An 18,569-nucleotide genomic window follows, 5' to 3' on the forward strand; every position below is an offset into this window, starting at 1 on the left:
ATACATTGCTGGTGGGGTTGCAAATTAGTGCAGCCACTCTGGAAATCAGTATGGAGATTCCTCAGAAAGCTTGGAATGGAACCACCATTTGACCCAGCTAGCCCACTCCTTGGCCTATACCCAAAAGACTTAAAATCAGCATACTATAGAGATACAGCCACATCAATGTTCATAGCTGCTCAATTCACCATAGACAGACTATGGAACCAACCTAGATGTCCTTCAATGGATGAATGGATAAAGAAACTGTGGCATATATATATACAATGGAATATTACTCCACCATGAAGAATGATAAAATTATGGCATTTGCAGGCAAATGGATGAAACTGGAGGATATCATGCTAATTGAGATAAGCCAATCTCAAAAAACTAAAGGACAAATGATCTCGCTGATAAGTGGATGAGGACATATAATGGGGGGTAGGAGGGGTTAGCGTTAGGGTTAGGGTTAGGTTTAGGGTTAGGGATAAGGAGGGTGGCAAGAATGGAGGAAGGAAGGACTGTATAGAGGAAAAAGAGGGGTGGGGGAAGGGAAAAAAATAACAATGAATCAAGCAACATTGCCCTATGTAAAATTTATGATTTTTAATAAAAAAAATTGTACTACAAAATGCATTAAAAAAAAGATAAATCAGATTAAAAAAAGAAGAAAAAAAAATCAACAAATAAATGACCTAACACTACAGCTCCAAATCCTAGAAAAAGAAGAACAGACCAACACAAAAGGAGAAGACAGGAAATTGTTAAAATCAGATCTGAAATCGATGAAATCGAAACAAAAGAAACAATTGAAAAATTGACAAAATAAATAGTTGGTTCTTTGAAAAAATAAACAAAATTGATAAACCCTTAGCCACATTAACAAAGAGAAGGAGAGAGAAAACTCAAATTACTAAAATTAAGAATGAACAAAGAAATATCAAAACATAATTAGAAGCTATTTTGAAAAACTATATGCCAACAAAATAGAAAATCTCAAATATATCAACAGGTTTCTAGAGACATATTAATTACCTAAACTGAACCAGGAGGACATACACAATTTAAATAAATCAATTTCAAGTAATGAAATAGAAGAACCCCCCATTATATATCTTCATCTGCTTATCAGCGAGATCATTCTTCCTTTAGTTTTTTGAGATTGGCTTATCTCACTTAGCATGATATCCTCCAATTTCATCCATTTGCCTGCAAATGCCATAATTTTATCATTCTTCATGGTGGAGTAATATTCCATTGTATATATATGCCACAGTTTCTTTATCCATTCATTAACTGAAGGGCGTCTAGGTTGGTTCCACAATCTGGCTATTTTTAATTTAAAAAACGGGAAAAAAAAAGCCTACCAACAAAGAAAAGTTCAGGACCAGATGGGTTCTCAGCCACATTCTACAAAACCTTTAAAGAAGAGCTCATTCCAATACTTCTCAAAGTATTCCATGAAATAGAAGAGGAGGGAACCCTCCCAAACTCATTCTATGAAGCCAATATCACCCTGATACCTAAACCAGGCAGAGCCACATCGAGGAAAGAAAATTTCAGACCAATATTCTTAATGAACATTGATGCAAAAGTTGTCAACAAAATTTTACCAGTTTACATACAAAAATATATTAAAAACCCACAATCAAGTGGGTTTTAACCCAGAGATGCAAGGTTGGTTCAATGTCTGGAAATCAATAAATGTAATTCACCACATGAACAGACTTAAAGTAAAGAATCACATGATTATTTCAATAGATACAGAAAAAGCATTTGATAAAATACAGCATCACTTTATGCTCAAAACACTAAAAAAAAATAGGGATAGTGGGAACATTCCTTAACATTATACCGGCTATCTATGCTAAGCCCATAGCCAATATCATTCTAAATGATGAAAAACTGAAAGGATTCTCCCTAAAAACTGGAACAAGGCAGGGATGCACTCTTTCACCACTTCTATTCAACACTGTCCTTGAAACTCTAGCCAGAGCAATTAGACAGACCAAAGAAATTAAAGGGATACCAATAGGAAAAGAAGAACTCAAACTATTTGCTGATGACATGATTATATAGAGAGAGGAACCGGGAAATTCCACCAGAAAACTTTTAGAACTCATGAGTGAATTCAGTAAAGAAGCAGGATATAAGGTCAATGCTCATAAATCGAATGTATTTTTATACATGTGATGAATCTTCAGAAAGAGAGTCAGGAAGACTACCCCATTCACAAAAGAGTCAAAATAAATAAAATTCTTGGGAATCAATCTAACAAAGAGGTGAAAGACCACTACAATGGGACCTACAGAACACTAAAGAAAGAAATTAAAGAAAACCTTAGAAGATGGAAAGACCTCCCATGTTCTTAGATAGGCAGAACTAATATGTCAAAATGGCCATACTACCAAAAGTGCTATACAGATTCAATGCAATTCCAATTAAAATCTCAATGACATACTTCCCAGAAATAGAACAAGCAATCATGAAATTCATCTGGAAGAATAAGAAACCCAGAATAACTAAAGCAATCCTTAGCAAAAAGAGCAAAGCAGGGGTATCACAATACCAGAAATTCACCTATACTACAAAGCAATAGTAACAAAAACAGCATGGTATTGGTACCAAAATAGACAGGTAGATCAATGGTACAGAATAGAGAACATGAACACAAACCCAAATAAATACAATTTTCTCATACCAGACAAAGGTGCCAAAAATATGCAATGGAGAAAAGATAGCCTATTCAACAAATGGTGCTGGGAAAACTGGAAATCCATATGCAACAGAGTGAAACTAAACCCCTATCTCTCACCCTGCACAAAAAGCAACTCAAAATGGATCAAGGACCTTGGAATCACACCAGAGACCCTGCATCTTATAGAAGAAAAAGTAGGTCCAAATCTTCAACATGTCGGCTTAGGATCAGACTTCCTTAACAGGACTCTCATAGCACAAGAAATAAAAGCAAGAATCAACAACTGGGATAGATTCAAACTAAAGAGCTTTCTCTCAGCAAAGGATACTATCAGCAATGTGAAGAAAGAGCCTACAGAGTGGGAGAAAATCGTTGCCACTCATACTTCATATAGAGCAATGATTTCCAGAATATATAAAGAACTCAAAAAACTCTACACCAAGAATACAAATAACCCAATCAACAAATGGGCTAAGGAAATGAACAGACACTTCACAGAAGAAGATGTACAGGCAATCAACAGATATGAAAAAATTTTCAACATCTCTAGTAATAAGAGCAATTCAAATCAAAACTACCCTAAGATTCCATCTCACCCCAATTAGATGGAGATTATCAAGAATACAAGCAACAATAGGTGTTGGAGAGGATGTGAGGAAAAAGGTACACTCATACATTGCTGGTGGGGTTGCAAATTAGTGCAGCCACTCTGGAAATCAGTATGGAGATTCCTCAGAAAGCTTGGAATGGAACCACCATTTGACCCAGCTAGCCCACTCCTTGGCCTGTACCCAAAGGACTTAAAATCAGTATACTATAGAGATACAGCCACATCAATGTTCATAGCTGCTCAATTCACAATAGCCAGATTATGGAACCAACCTAGGTGTCCTTCAATGGATGAATGGATAAAGAAACTGTAATATATATATAATGGAATATTACTCAGACATAAAGAATAATAATTATGGCATTTGTAGGCAAATGGATGAAATTGGAGAATATCATGTTAAGTGAAATAAGCCAATCTCAAAAAACCAAAGGATGAATGATCTCCCTAATAAGCGGATGATGACACATAATGGGGGGGGTAATGGGTCAAGAATGAAGGAAGGACTGTATAGAGGGAAAATAGGGGTGGGTGGGGTGGGGGGACGGGAAAAATAACAGAATGAATCAAACACCATTACCCTATGTAAATGTATGATTACAAAAATGGTATGCCTCTACTTAATGTACAGAGAAACAAGATGTATCCAATTTCTTTACAATAATTAATAAATTTTAAAAATTTGTGTGAATAAAAAAATTATACTGCAAAACTGTAATAACAAAAATAACATGGTACTGGCACCAACACAGACATGAACATGAATGGAATAGAAGGCACAGAGAAATCCACATAGATACAGAAGTACTGGGGATTGCATTAGAACAAATTATATTCCATGCTCTTATAATTATGTCAAAATTAGTCCTAATGCCATGTATGACTAAAATGAACTAATAAAAATAAAAAGTAATAGAAGTTTAAAAACAGAAAAGAAATAGCCAGGCATGGTGATGTATGTCTATAGTCTTCAGCTACTCAGGAGACTGAGGCAGAGGGATCACTTGATCTCAGGAGTTTGAGGTCAGCCTGGGCAACATAGAGGGACCCTGTCTAAAAATAAAGTCTGGTCCCCACCCAAAATAATTAAGAGATGCTCTAATCAGAAGCATAGTTACCTCCTGAAAGTTCCTTCATAATTTTACACAGCAGTCCCTGAGAACACGGACAACTGCCATCTACCAAAATATACGTTTTGTGAGAGAAGACAATTTTGACTGCTAGGCACACACATGCTGTTTATAGCATGCAGCGCTCAACTTTCTAGTTTCTGGAAGTGGAGACTGGCCGTCACCAGACCCTGGGCCTCTTAGTAGTTTGGTCTTGGGCTCCCAGTTCTAGAACTATGAGAAATAAATTTCCATTCTTCATTAACTATCCTGTCTGGGGATGTTGCTATAGGAGTACAAATGGACCAGGACAAATGCTACCTTTCTATCTGTTTAACATTGTATTGGAGGTTTTAGCCAATATGATCAGATATAGTTAGAGCACAAGCATTGAAAAGGAAGAGGTGAATTATTCCTACTGGCAGGTGACATTAAAGCATGTCTGGATAAACCAAGAGAATTGATGAAAAACTATTCTAAATATTAAGGTAACTTAGCAAGACAATTCAATATATAATCCAATAGCCCTATTTTTTTAAATATTAAAAAAGAAAAAAGACTGTTTTCAATGTAAAGAGTTTTGTAGATATATCTTGTGACAAAAGACATAATGAAAATATATCTGAGGAGTAAGAATAAAATGCTGAGAAAAACTAGAGTTGAATAGAAATGCATTCCATGTTTTTTAATAATATGATTTAATATAAAGATGTCAATACTTTCCAGTTCAAAAAATTAGACAGTAAGTCAAGTTACATATTAAAGAACAGGAATATCCTAAATAATCTTCAATGCTTCTTTGCTTTTAGAGGGAAGTGGCAGCTAGATATGAAAGCATAATATAAAGCCTATATAATTAAATAGGTGATATGGTAATATGAGTGAACATACCACTGAACATACTAATTTCACAAGAAGCGGGGGATAGGGAAGAATAGAGTTACTTTATGTTAGGTAGAGGGTAGTGAAGGGAGGGGAAATGTTTAGGGGGAAGGAAGGAGTGTAGAGTGAAACAGACGTTATTACCTCGTGTACATGTATGACTGCATGACCCATGTGATCCTAGAGTGTGTATAACCAGAAAAAATGAGAGATTACACTTCATTTATGTATGATCTATCAAAATGTACAAATGCATTCTACTGCCATGTACAACTAACTAAAACAAATAAAAATTAATAAATTTAAAAAAATAGCCCCAAACTCATGAAAATGTTAATATGTACTCAGGATAACATGGCAGATTGTGGGAAATGACAGATTTTCAAATTAATGGTATGTCAGTTAGTTTTTTGGTGTATAACAAAACATTTCAATACTACTGACTCAACCCACTATCACAACTGTTTTTTTGGGGTTTTTTTTGTTTGTTTGTTTGTTTTTTATGAGGTTGAAATTTGCTTGGGCAGTTGTGGTACAAGGTACAGTTACATTGTGAGAGTGGCTGCAACCCAATGAGAAGTGAAAAGTAGGCAGTCATCCCAGGCCAGAGAGCCGACCCATAGCCACTGCAGTGAAGCTGACAGGCATGAGAACATGACATGAGACTGGCAAATAGGAAGTCCTGCAGCACACTGCAGACAGGGAACTATAGGTCAGAACTCATTCTCAAGCTAACCACCCTCCAGAGTGCAGGCAAGTAGAAGGAGCTGAAGATGGAAGAGACAGATTCATAATGGAAACAAGAATGTTCATCTCTCCCTCCTGCAGTCTCCTCCAGTGTCACTGATGTTAAATGGCAAAAAGAACATTTGCAGAGTTAAATTACATAATCATAGAACAAGGAAGTGGCAAGAATTTAGATCTGAGAGACAGAAAATTGTTACCTATCAGAGTCCACCCACTTTGGCTCTCAGCTTTCACAGGCACCTTTGAAATTCCATATAATAAAATAACTCTGGATTTCCATCTAAAAAGATCCAGCTACACTTCCAATGGGTGCAGGCATTTCTCACCCTCTTTCAACAATGTGATGCACAGTCTCATCAGACACTAAAACCACTGTGGGCTGTCTGAATTGCTTATCAAATGTTGCATCTATTCTGAATATTCTGTTACCTAAAGACTTAATTGTTAAGTTCACCCTCAATGACTTGGATATAAACTTTAACAATTAGAAGAAGAGGGAAGAAGGAAATAGCATATACAAAAAAACATACATGTAACAGAAAGAGAAAATGTGCAAAGCTTCTATCATCTTCATTTTTATAAGGAAACATCAGTCTGCAGTTTATATTTATGACTTCCATCTTTCATACCCCATTCCACAATTCCACTGCCTTCATAAAGAACTTGAGCTAGTCAAGTCCTTTATCTGTTGACTTGACTTCAACAATTATCCCAACCACTAGTTCCCTGCCCCAAAACTTTGCAAGGTCTACTAGCATCCTGGTGCAGGCTCCTTGCTAGCCAGGTACATAGCCCAGAGCCCAATGCCTGCCACCTTCCACTTTCTGACTGCAATCAGTTATGGGCTGGGCAACGCAGCAAAATGTACTATCCCAGGACGGCAACCACACCTTCTCCAATAAAATATGGAAGACAATGGTAGAAAGGACCTCCTCCTGTCCGTAAGTTTGATTCTTCCTGGGATTTCTCAGCACTAGAGTATTCTTTGGAGTTATTCCTATCCTTTCTTAGTACTTATTCTAAGTAGTTAAAAGTTCCACATATTAGTCCCTCCCTCTTCACATCCCTGTGTGGAATGTGTGTTATGGACTCTTCAGGACACAGAATTGGTGCTTTACTTGCTCCAGCAATGGACATGCAGGAATTAATTGGTCATGTGGAGCTCTTGAGCTTAAGGGCAGCACTGAGCTCCTTGCCCATGGGACACAGAATGCTAGCAATGTGGTGGCATGTGGTAGCTTCACAGTGTGTGAGGCTATCATCTACAGTCAATTGCAATGAAGTGTCAGCTGCAGCAAAGGTTTTTGGACCCAAGAAGCAGCTGCACTTGAGGTTATGCCATCCTGCAAACTTCAAGGGCTGTGGAACGTGAAACTTCCTTGAGTGCACCAGAATGTGCACAGAGAGAAAAGGACAAACTTGAGTCCTTGAACGCCAAGCATATGAACTGCAGAGACAGATTTTATGACATCCATGAACAAAAACCCTTAGTTTATAAAGCTAAAAATGGAGCACATTAATTTTGCAGGTGGCTTGTTTACAACACTACTTTCATTCTTACCAAGTACTTCTGCCACTTGTAGAGCGGCCTCTTTCTCAGCATCTGTAACCCAAACCCATATTTATACCTGTGATACAATTACTTATGACAGTCATTAGGGTAACACATCTTTTTTAACCATAATTCTACCTTGAGGAAAGGGCTATTTCATGAAAGACTGGACCAGGTTCCAGAAAGCAAGATCTACTCAGGAGCCCCACTGTCTGAAATCCTCAAATTGAGAACTAAGAACAAGCATCCAGGACTTTTCTCAGAACTACTATAACTTGCAAAACATTAATTCTCACTTTCTAAATTTTAATTCATTTGTAGTGCTTGTGCTCAAAGCAGGGCCTTGTGCATGCCAAGCAAGCACAAAAGTTATTTCTTTAGGAGTTATGACACCTTTGCAGCAGGTGGGAGTCTCCAAAACTTGGCCCATCCTCACAACAAAGGAGCATCTTTGGAAGAGCAGGTAAGCTGAGATAGGCCAAGGCCTTTCAGGAATCCAGGGCTCAGAAACACTGTGATGGGGTTTATACCTTATGAGGTCTGGGAGCTCAGACTAGTTATAAGATGGCAGAGCTGGGGACTGATCAGATTTATCAAAGGCCATGTATTGTGATGCAAGTCTGCAGCCACAGAGCCTGGCCCCGAACCCAAGCTCATTCATCAGTCCCAGGACCCTGGACAGGTCCTTTAGCTTCTCTTCACCTCAGCTTCATTATCTGTAAGATACGCATAAGGATGGTGCTTGCCTTACAGGGTCATGAGGACTCCAGGAATGACCGAGATCCACGCCTGACACACTACAAGTGCAGTGAAAGGTACTTGTTCTTCTTATTGTCACTAGCATCATAGAGCAATTAATAATGTTTGGTATAATACCAGAAGATCCGATAAGAGCACAACTGAAAGCCAGTTTGTTTCTCACAGTTCCCAAGAGTATGGGCATAGCATGACCTTCAAGACTGCAATAGGAAGTGCATGGTCTGGGAGGCAGAGGGAGTGGGGAGCAGTGGGCAGCGTTTACTGCACGTTCCACGGGAAGGAGAGCTGAGGTTCTTAAGCAGGTGGGCCAGTTTGAATAATTTCAGATCCCTGGGACATAGGACTTTCCTTGTTGTCTGGTCCTGCCCCTGGGTGATTAAGGACAGGGGAGAGTGACCCCAGCATGAAAACCCAATAAAGGAGGTGGTTGGAGGTGATGTTGAATAGGTTGGTTTGTATTTGAAAAAAGCATTCCTGGGAGTCTTCCTCCTGAAGGGAGTGTGATGGGGACCAGGAAGGACACAGCAAAGGGGTTTGGACATATCACCAGTTTCTCCAGAAGCAGTGTTCAGCATGTGAATATAGGAGGATGGTACAACTTCGAGTTTAAAGGAACTGGAAACACACTTCAAATGTCACCTCCTCAGAGTCAATACCATCTATAGGAGCAGCCTCCCTTACCCTAAGTCTCTCTTGCTATTAACTACTTCATTCCTTCATGAAATTCAGGTCTTTTTCCCTCTGTTCAGTACTACTGTGTCTCTCATCTCACCCAGAATAAGTCTTCCCAGAGACCACAAGACCTGTGTGATCTCAGCTGCCTATTTCCCTGATGTCCTCTCCCAGCAAAAAAATCCTCTTTCAGCCCTCACCAGTACCACCCCTCCCCTACTCACGAGTTCCTGGAGCTCTGCCACATCCATTATGTGTACACATCCAGTGTCAGCTCCAAGAATCGCGAAGGTTTTGCATCCTTTATTTCATTCTAGGCCCTTTGCACACCCATCTCACATGCCTCTGATAAGTCCTATTCCATTATTCCACCTGTGCCATCCCAGGGGTGCGATCACACCTTCTCCAATGAGGCACGGAAGACCGTGGGAGAAAGGGTCTCCTCCTTCCCCTAATTTTACAGCCTAGTTCAATGCCTGGTACAAAGTAATGGCTCAATAAAAACAGAATAAATAATGCTTGTCACCTAGAGTCATTCGTTTTGGTCTACAACATTCACTCACCCAGCATATTTTTACTGTGGCCCTGTTGTGAGTCAGGCTCATTCCAGACACCCCAAATGGCAGTAAGTGAAATAGGCAGGAGACCATTCTTATGGGCTGACCCTACTGTGAGAAACCTAGAAAACATTAAGTAAATGATACACAATGTCAGTTGATGTTGCCGCCAATGATCAGTGACAAATTCTGCTTCCTCAAATGCTGAGGTTTGAATATTAGAGAAGCAGCCAAGACACTTGTATAAAACAAGTTTTATTTAAAAAACAGTAACACAGACTTCTTCTCGGAGGGAGAAGGGGCCATAGCTGGTGTCCTTGTATCCCCTTTTATACACTTTAGACTTTCTTTGTTCTCCTGCCCTCTTCTCCCTTCTCTCTCCTTCTCAAATATGTGACTAGGCCCAGAAGATGCCAGTGGAATGGCCAAAAGATGAGAAGCAGGTGAAATGGAAGGGCCAAGGGATCAGGGCAGGAAGGGAGCAGCAGCCCCGAGGGCATTAATTAGAAGCTCATTGTCTGCTCAGATGGTACTTCATTAACAACCTCTGGAAGGGGCAGTATAAGCAGGTAATCTTTGTAATCAAAGGACTCTGGATGCATTAGCATTCCAATCTCCCAGGGGTAGTCTCCAACTTCTAGCGCCCAAACTGGCCTCCATTTTCAAGATCCAACCAGATTACATTTCTACATTAACTGCCTATCTTTAATACTTGCTTCAGTGATATGGCCCACAGATAAATATAAAATCAGAAGCATTTCTCAGAAAGTTCCCTATGCTTTATAGAGAGCAAGCAATGCATTGTACAGTTTTCTAGGCTGAAAGCTTGGCAAGTGCAAAGACCCTGAGGTCATGTGTCCTGCATGTTTGAGACTCAGAGATTTTAGTCCTTCACCCATCTTGTTTTTAGTCCCTGCTCAGCAACAGCTCTTGGCAAGGTGATGGCTGATGCTTAGAGATGCAGACACCAGATGTCATCTTCCATAAAGACCTCTGAGAGCCAAAACCTCCTCCCCAGCCCCTGTAATCTGATGTGGGACATATTTATGCTATGGTCATACTTTAGAGACTCTGTATCCTGTAGGCTATGTGAGGATGGTGGGCCAGATAGAGAAAGGGGCTCAGAAAATGTGATGGTGAGCAAATAATTGAACAGATGAAATAATCAAGACTCAGACTTACTGTGGTCCAAGTTCACCAAACTCCAATTCTTCTTCCTCCCTCCCTCTTCCAGAATCCCAGATCCCTAGGACCTATGCCCCGATTTTGAGGGACCTATTGAACAAGACCTCAATCAGGTTCCACCTAGGAGGGATAAAGGAAGGTGGGAGTGAACCCAGATGGAAATTATAGAAAAACTGAGAATAAAGAACTCATCCAATACTTTTCAATTCTTGCTTAACATAGATTTTGGTTCATGCTCTAACCAGAACCATATAAGCTCCTAAGATAGCACACCAAAATGGGTTTTTCTGCTATCTGGCCATTCCCCTTATGGCAGGAGTTCTCTTTTTTCTCACTCAAATGTGGTGCATTCCATGTACACTAACCTTCCATGATTGTCCATGGATTTTTATTCCTCAAATTTGTTGCATAATAACCCAGAAGAAAATTGGCAAAGTAGGGAATCTAGTCTCATCTCAAAACTCTATTTTCATCTTTGTGGCCAGTATGGGGATCATCAGAAGGGTGAATAAAATTAACTAATGCTCTGTCACTTTACTTTTCTTCCAGGAGTCCTACATTCCATTTTGTAGGACTCTACATTCTCTATCAAAAATTCCTGGACCCTGTCAACCAGTTAAATGTGAATAGCATAACTACCAGACTTAAGACTCAGGGGAAAAGCTTTGCTGGAGTGAGACTTATCAATCCCTCTGTGCCTTCGATGCAGAGAACGTTGGTTTGATTTTTCTTCAGTCTTCTTTCACAGAAATCCATTCAATCAAGAAACCGAGGTCTCTCTTAGAAGACCCTTAAGTATCTGGCTCAGGCTACTTTTTGGTGTGAATGCAGGATCTCTAAAGATGTATGAAAACCAAACAATTGCTCATGGAAGCTCTGTCTCCACTTTAATCTCCTTTCACAGCCTCTCATTCAGTGGCAGAAGAAAGGCTTCACTTTGCAGTTCTTAGATCCCAGGGAAAGATAACTTCTCAGTGTGATATGACAACTCTGAAGCATGGTCCTACCTGTCCATTTTCCAGTGCATGAGTGGGTTACCCTTTTCTCTTTTTTCTCTTTCTCTGTCTTGCAGAAGCCTCCCCCAGGAAAACAGAGCTCAGTCTTAGATCCTGTCCCACTGATTCTTGGTTTTATCAGTTTATGGTTTATCAGAATATAGGGAATGGTGAAAGAAATATTCTTCTTAGGAAGAATAGTGGGTCCCTTAGTTTTTAACCTTACCAGTTTCCCTGGGGGGTAAGAAACATGGCTCTCATTTTAATTTCTCTAAAATATTTTGTCCACTCCCCCACTCCACCTACTAGATTTAGGGTCTCAAATTTTGGTATTACAGTAAGGACATCATTTTTGGCTCCATAAATTAGATTCCTTTATACAACTAAGACAGAATTCTAGAGACCATAATTGTTCTGTCCAGCGGAACCAGCGCGGACAAAGGAGACACCACCAATCTTTAGTTGACGAGATTTATTGCGTCCTTCCTGTTTTACTGCCTCCTTTGTTCTGCTACTATCTTCCTTCTCCCTCTCTCTCCCTCTCTCCTCCCCCAGGCTCCTAGCTTATCAGACAATTATAGCAAAGCTTTCTCTCACGCAGGAGAGCATGCAGAGGAATGTCAGCATAGCACTATATGAATCACGAGCTGTCCACGTGTGGCATGATATTAGATAGCCAATCCTTGAGCTTGGCGTTAACACGTCATAAGTCTCCAAGGGACTACTAAGCAAGCAGCCTTTTTGGGTACTTCCTTATTTTGGTAGCCAGTGCCCTTTGGCTCACTGCCAGGTGCCATCTTGTCCAAGACGGCCTTCAACACATAATTATGAGTAAGATGGCAAATATAGACAACAGAAAAGGTTAAGACTTGTCCAAGGCAAAGGACCCTTTGGGATATGTCTCTCCCCTAGTACAATAGGCAAGAAAGCTTTTGGCTTATCTTTTCTGGGATGCTCAACACAAGAGTACCTCCATACATGGGGTAAACAGTGCAAAGAAATCAGGATTTATCTACTTAAGAGGGGAAGAAAACAAAGGAAAGGGATTAGTGGTCCTATGTCAGTAAGGAGAGATTCAATCCAACCTGCCCAAATCCTAGTCAGGCCTCAATATGTAGTCACTAGTATTTTGAGGATCATGGAGATAAATGAAACTTTGAGGGGACTTTGATGCATTAGTAAGAGGTGACTAATTTTGTTGACTCAGGAGTTCTAGTCAGGCCTCAAGGGGTTGTTGCCAAAAGCTTTGAGCTCCATAGGGGATCAAAGGATTCCTCAGTCTGGTTCAGACAATGGAGGAATGCCAAGGGACACTTCTTCCCCCTTGTCTTTTGGATTGGTTCATCTGGCACAGGCACTCACACTGGAATTCCTTTGTTCTTCAAACCTGGGGGAAAATGACCAAGATTTTTGTACTCAATTCTGGCCCTATATACTAGTTGGAGGACAGGGAGAGATGACCCTTGAGGAAAACATAAGGTTTAACTCCATCTTACAACTAGAATTGCATGGGCATTTGCTCAAATAACTTTAAAACCAGGGGGAAAAGTATCACTTTTACCTCCAAACTGCTGTGGAACTTTCTTATTCTCTGGGGTTCTACTCTCTCAGTAAGTTACAGAGAGGGATCTAGAAGAGCCAACTGCTCTAGGTCCCAAAACTTTTGAGGACACTTAAGAAGATGCTTTGGAGACAATGCAGCAAAGACCCAGCTTCAAGAAGCTGACACATCAGGCCCAGGAATATCAGAGGATACCCCAATTCTCACAGGATTTTCTCTTCTCTCCAGATGGGCACAGGGAATTAAAACAGGAAAATCCCATACGTATAAATTATCTTTGTTCTTAAAACACCCTTTTCCTAGGCCTAGGATTTCATGAGTTCTCACATCTTTTCAATGTCTGGGCTAACTCTTATCTGATCCAGAAGTGCACTCTGATCTGAAAAAGATGTTCACATCCTTCTTTACTTGAGTAATTAGGGCTGTTTCATTTGGGGAAAATTTTTGTTTAGCTCAGTTTTTCTGGTGAACTCAAATTTGATCCTTTATGCCTAAATTAATATATTTTGTTCTGATTAGTCTTGTTTGGTCTAACCAGAGATTTTTTTAGCTCTCTGACTTTTTTCCTGGTGCCTTTCATTCAAAGGCCAATTTTTCAAGGGTTAATTCTCAAATATATTGGGGGGGAAAATCTCACTTTACAGAGCCCTAAGAAGGAAAATGAAGGTGATTATGAGAGTAAATCTGATAGCCATTGAGAACAAATGGCCACCTGAACATTTGATCTCAGTGTCTACCATGGCTGACCAGACTTTATCCTTAACATTTCCAACTGTACATACTTGCCCCTATGTTGCCCCTATGTAAAAGTCTGATGGGCTCTATTTTAATTTCTAAGTAGTTCAATCTAATAGAGTCTGTAATAAATATGTGAAGTCGTTGTCTCCTACGTGCAGACACTTGGTACCTGCTAAAAAACTGTCAAGATATGTTTCTTATACATTTTTATGTATGTATAAACACTGTATTGTATTGTTGTGTCTACGTAGTACTTGTCCATACACATGGTACCAAAATTGGCTTATAAATAAATGAGTACTCACAAATTTAATTAACAGACACAATCTCAGTTCATGTGACTTAAATAAAACTTTAGCAAAACATCAGTAAGAGTAAAGATGTCTTTAAAATTAAGCTAACCCACATATTTTTCTAGGTGGTTATACAATTAATGTGTTGGTTTCTATAAAATATTTAGAAAGTTATGTCCATTTCTTTTAGGATTTTTTTCATTAGGAAAAATATGGCCTATATTCTTAACTACACCTGTTTGATAACTTGATTTTTATTGGTAATCTAAGCTGTAAATGGGTGAATAAGGTTTTACATACACAGGATTAAACTTCATAAATAAGTCTGTTATAAAAGAGACATCTTATTAATTTACAAAATTAATTTAAATACTAAAACAGCAATTGCCAAATACAATCTCATGTTCTCTTTTGAATTCATTCTATAAGGCAATATATATTTGGGTATATTAAATGTGTTTATTTAAGTTGCTTGTAAATAGGAAAAAAGCCAGTTTGATTGCTTTGTTCCTGGGTCTTCACTAAGAGCAAGCTTACTGAGTCAAACTTCTAATGGGCATAATTCAATATGAAAAGAGTACAAAGGTTTCAACTATTTTAACTTCAAGTACTATGAAAAAGCTTCTTATCTTATTAAAAAGGGATAATTTTTTTAAATCCAGAAATTTCATAAGGATTGTTTCAAATGTATACTTAAGAGATAAAGTCATAAGTATAGCAATGTATTTTGGTTATTTTGTAGTGTAAACAAGTTGCAGAATGTCTAAATAAATCACAGAATGTTTTTATGTGATTAAGTTGACTATAAATAGCACAAAGTTAAGAGTTTTTCCAAGGTTGAGTCTTCATGTACTAATAAAGAGCCAAGAAAAATAGGGTTTTTTTAAAACACTGATATGCTTTTCAATCAAGATGATGTCTTATATCTGTTAGGTTTTATTACTTAGAAACTAAGTAAATTGAGTAGGGTTTACAGCTATTTAAAAGTCTCTTAAATAAGTACTCCATAACTGGTTACATAAGCAAATGTTGTTATTTCAAATAACATCTCTGATAGGAATGACTAGAGATTCATGCACATCTAACAACTGAATTTTCAAGCTATGCCTAAGTGTTATACAAAGTTTGTAAATCTAATCTCATACAGACAAGATAAACTTTAAGTGTTATCTTTTATATATTGCCCATTTAAAATCTGACATACTTCTGTTTGAGTACATAAAGTCTTTGTCATATTAAGGAGATATATTTATACATCAGATAAGTCTCTCTGATTACTAATACTATTTCTCTTTGGAATTTTTTAAAAATTTTCCTTGTAAAACTTTATAACTGTTGTCTGATGCTTCTTACAAAGCAATCTGAGTTAAGAAAATAAGTCATTGCCTATGGGAAAGATAGGATATAATGCTAACATCAGTAAACAAAAGGAGTTATTATATAATTGTAGACATCAACGTATAACCCATTACTACCCCTTTAAGACTGGTGAAACTGGTTTGCTGAATGTTTAAAACCAAAACCAGAAAACGAAAGTTAAGGAAGTTAAAGGACTGATAAAAACAGTTAACATCCTAGTCCGTGCCCTCTTTGGTCAGCTGAAACTCTAGAAACAATGGGATTTCCCCAGGCATTTCTTTGTCTGTTGATTTCTCAATTTATCTCTGTTAGTGGGTGTGACAGTGGCCACCTCAAAGTCCTGCTAAGCTAGATGAACCACTATAGGTTTGTCTGCCAGTGTGATTGGTCATTGGCGTGCTGTCCTTTGCCTCAGTTGCCTCATATAGTCTCTCAAATTCTGACCTAACATCCCAAACTTTTTGGTGATATAGGGCACTGGAGTCCATCTGCTACTTCCTGCATGTTAGGGGGCAATGTGGGGAAAAAAAGGCTCGAGTTCTGCCGAGGTCCAGCCTTAGCACGGTGGGGAGTCCTAGGTGGATGGCGTCAGCGCAATGGAGAAACAGCACACAGAGACACCAGACTTTCTGAGGCTGAATCTGTCTTTTTCTGCCAGCCTTTTTACAGATATTTTTCTTTACTAATGATCGTATCATTTTTTTTACCATCCCTAGTTTCTGCTTAACACATTGTTTACATTCTTTTTTCTTTTTTCATTTTATGGTTAGTTTAAAATAAGAAAAACCTTCAAAAGTACAATCCATGCTTCTTCTCAAAGTACACATTCCCTCTGTATGACAGCCCAGACCAAAACAATCTTATTTCCCAGCTAGATTAAAACAACCTCATCTCCCAGCTAAACTAAAACAACCTTGTCTCCCAGCTAAACTGAGGGCACCATGATCTGCCAGCCTTCAACCTTCAGAACAAACACATCATTAGATTTTCTGAGAAACTACCCCCTCCATGAACTCCAGTGTTTAACAGTGAAAAACTTTTACTATTATTAAAGGGCAAAGAAATCAACTTATAGGTGATATTTAGTCTATTCTGATTTCATATAATAGCAGACTACAATCTTATTCTGATTCTTAAAGAATCAGACTAAACATAGGAAAAGCACAAATTATATTTATGACTAACCTAAATGTTTTTATTATGTAAAGTATCTCTAGAATCAACTATTGAAACTAAGAAAGCAACAAAGGCTAAACACCACATCCAAGTTCATAGGAATGCCTCTTTATCCATCCATTATTATACTAAAGCAATCACAGTCTCCTTTTAACTTGAACACAGCTACAATTGTTTATTTTCATATATTTTATCTATGTACTACTGCCAAATTTTTATTGTGTACTATTTTGTGTCCCAATACAGTAAAACCTTCCCAATGTTTTTCTAATAGTTTTCTAAATGATATATTGATTATTAATATTAAAAAGCAACTACACCTGGAGACATGCCACGCCTATGGCTCCCAAGAGGGAGGACAATCAACAGAACTGTGTCAAGTGTTGAATCCTTTATTCCAACAGACTGTGTCAAGTGTTGGATCCTCTACTCTGACAGACCGTGTCAAGTGTCAGAGTGGCAGGAAATAGATGCAGCAGGGCTCTAGGTTGGTGAGGAGGCAGGTATACAAGTGTAGGAGAATCTGGTTGTATGTCACCCTGGCAATCTCACTCATGCAGTTCTGGGCATGAGAAGACAGGGAGAAGACAGGGAGCAATCATTAGCAGAAATCCTATCACAAATAGGGGAGTAAGGGTAGGGGTCAGTCAGGTGACAAGAGTGCAGCTCAGCTATCCTAGCCAGGGTCATTTGATTCTTGTTGCTTCAGCCTTTCATTTAGACATCTGAGAATTTTGACGTTTTTTTCCATTAAACCGGTTTCATTGATGCAGCAATAACATTCTTCTCTTAGGAAGAGGCATGCTCCCCCTTTGTCTTCCATCAGATCTAGTGCTTGATGGTTCTGCAAGGAAACTTGGGCAGCAGATGCCTCTATTGCCTTCTGGAGTTGCTGTTCTAGATTTTGGGTTGCAGTGACTGCATAACAAAGTCCTTTTGTTGGTATAACCTGTGTTTAGTAGAGATTCCTATATTTCTGTGACTTAGGGCTAGGTAATCATACAAGCCAGCAAAGATCAAGCCTACCCATGTAGCTTAGGAGGATCTTTAGGCCTTATACTGACTAAAAACTCCTGACTTTTGCAGTTTCTTTTGATAGTTTTCAGTCTGTATTTATTCTAGGGGGTTAACACAAGTGTATATCTTAGGTTGCATTTAACTATTGTTTCTTTTAAATGCCCAAGAATGGCTATATTTCAGTTTTAACTGTTTTGCTAGGTGTTTAAGACCAAGCTGGTCAAATTGACCTGTTCCTGCCTGTTAAGAGTTGACTGAGTTCCCACAGGGGTCATTCATAGGGAACTTAAGAGCATCTTCTTAGCTCCATTGGTGCCATTCATTAGCCAGGGTCTCCTCGATGAGGTGGCTTGGAAGCATCAGGGATGTCTCCCTTTTCCAATGACCCTCCTCTGCAGCAGGTGCACTGATTGGCTTTTCATCTTCCAGTGGTCTCATTAATCTCCCTGATTGGGAGGTTGTGTGGCCCAGAGTTGCAAAGCTCCTTAGAGAAGTTCTCTTGTTCCCTGGATTCAGGCTGACTCTGAGGGCAAGAGACAAATACTGGCTTTTCTTAGCCTCTGTATTTAATCTCAATCTCTAAATTTGATCTTAAACATACAGCAAGTTAGTCTCACTGGTCATAAAGTAAGAGTACTAGGTTTTAATTTCAATGTCTATGACTTTACAGTTATTCA

Source organism: Sciurus vulgaris (genome assembly GCF_902686455.1).
Source record: "Sciurus vulgaris genome assembly, chromosome: 7".
Taxonomy (NCBI): domain Eukaryota; kingdom Metazoa; phylum Chordata; class Mammalia; order Rodentia; family Sciuridae; genus Sciurus; species Sciurus vulgaris.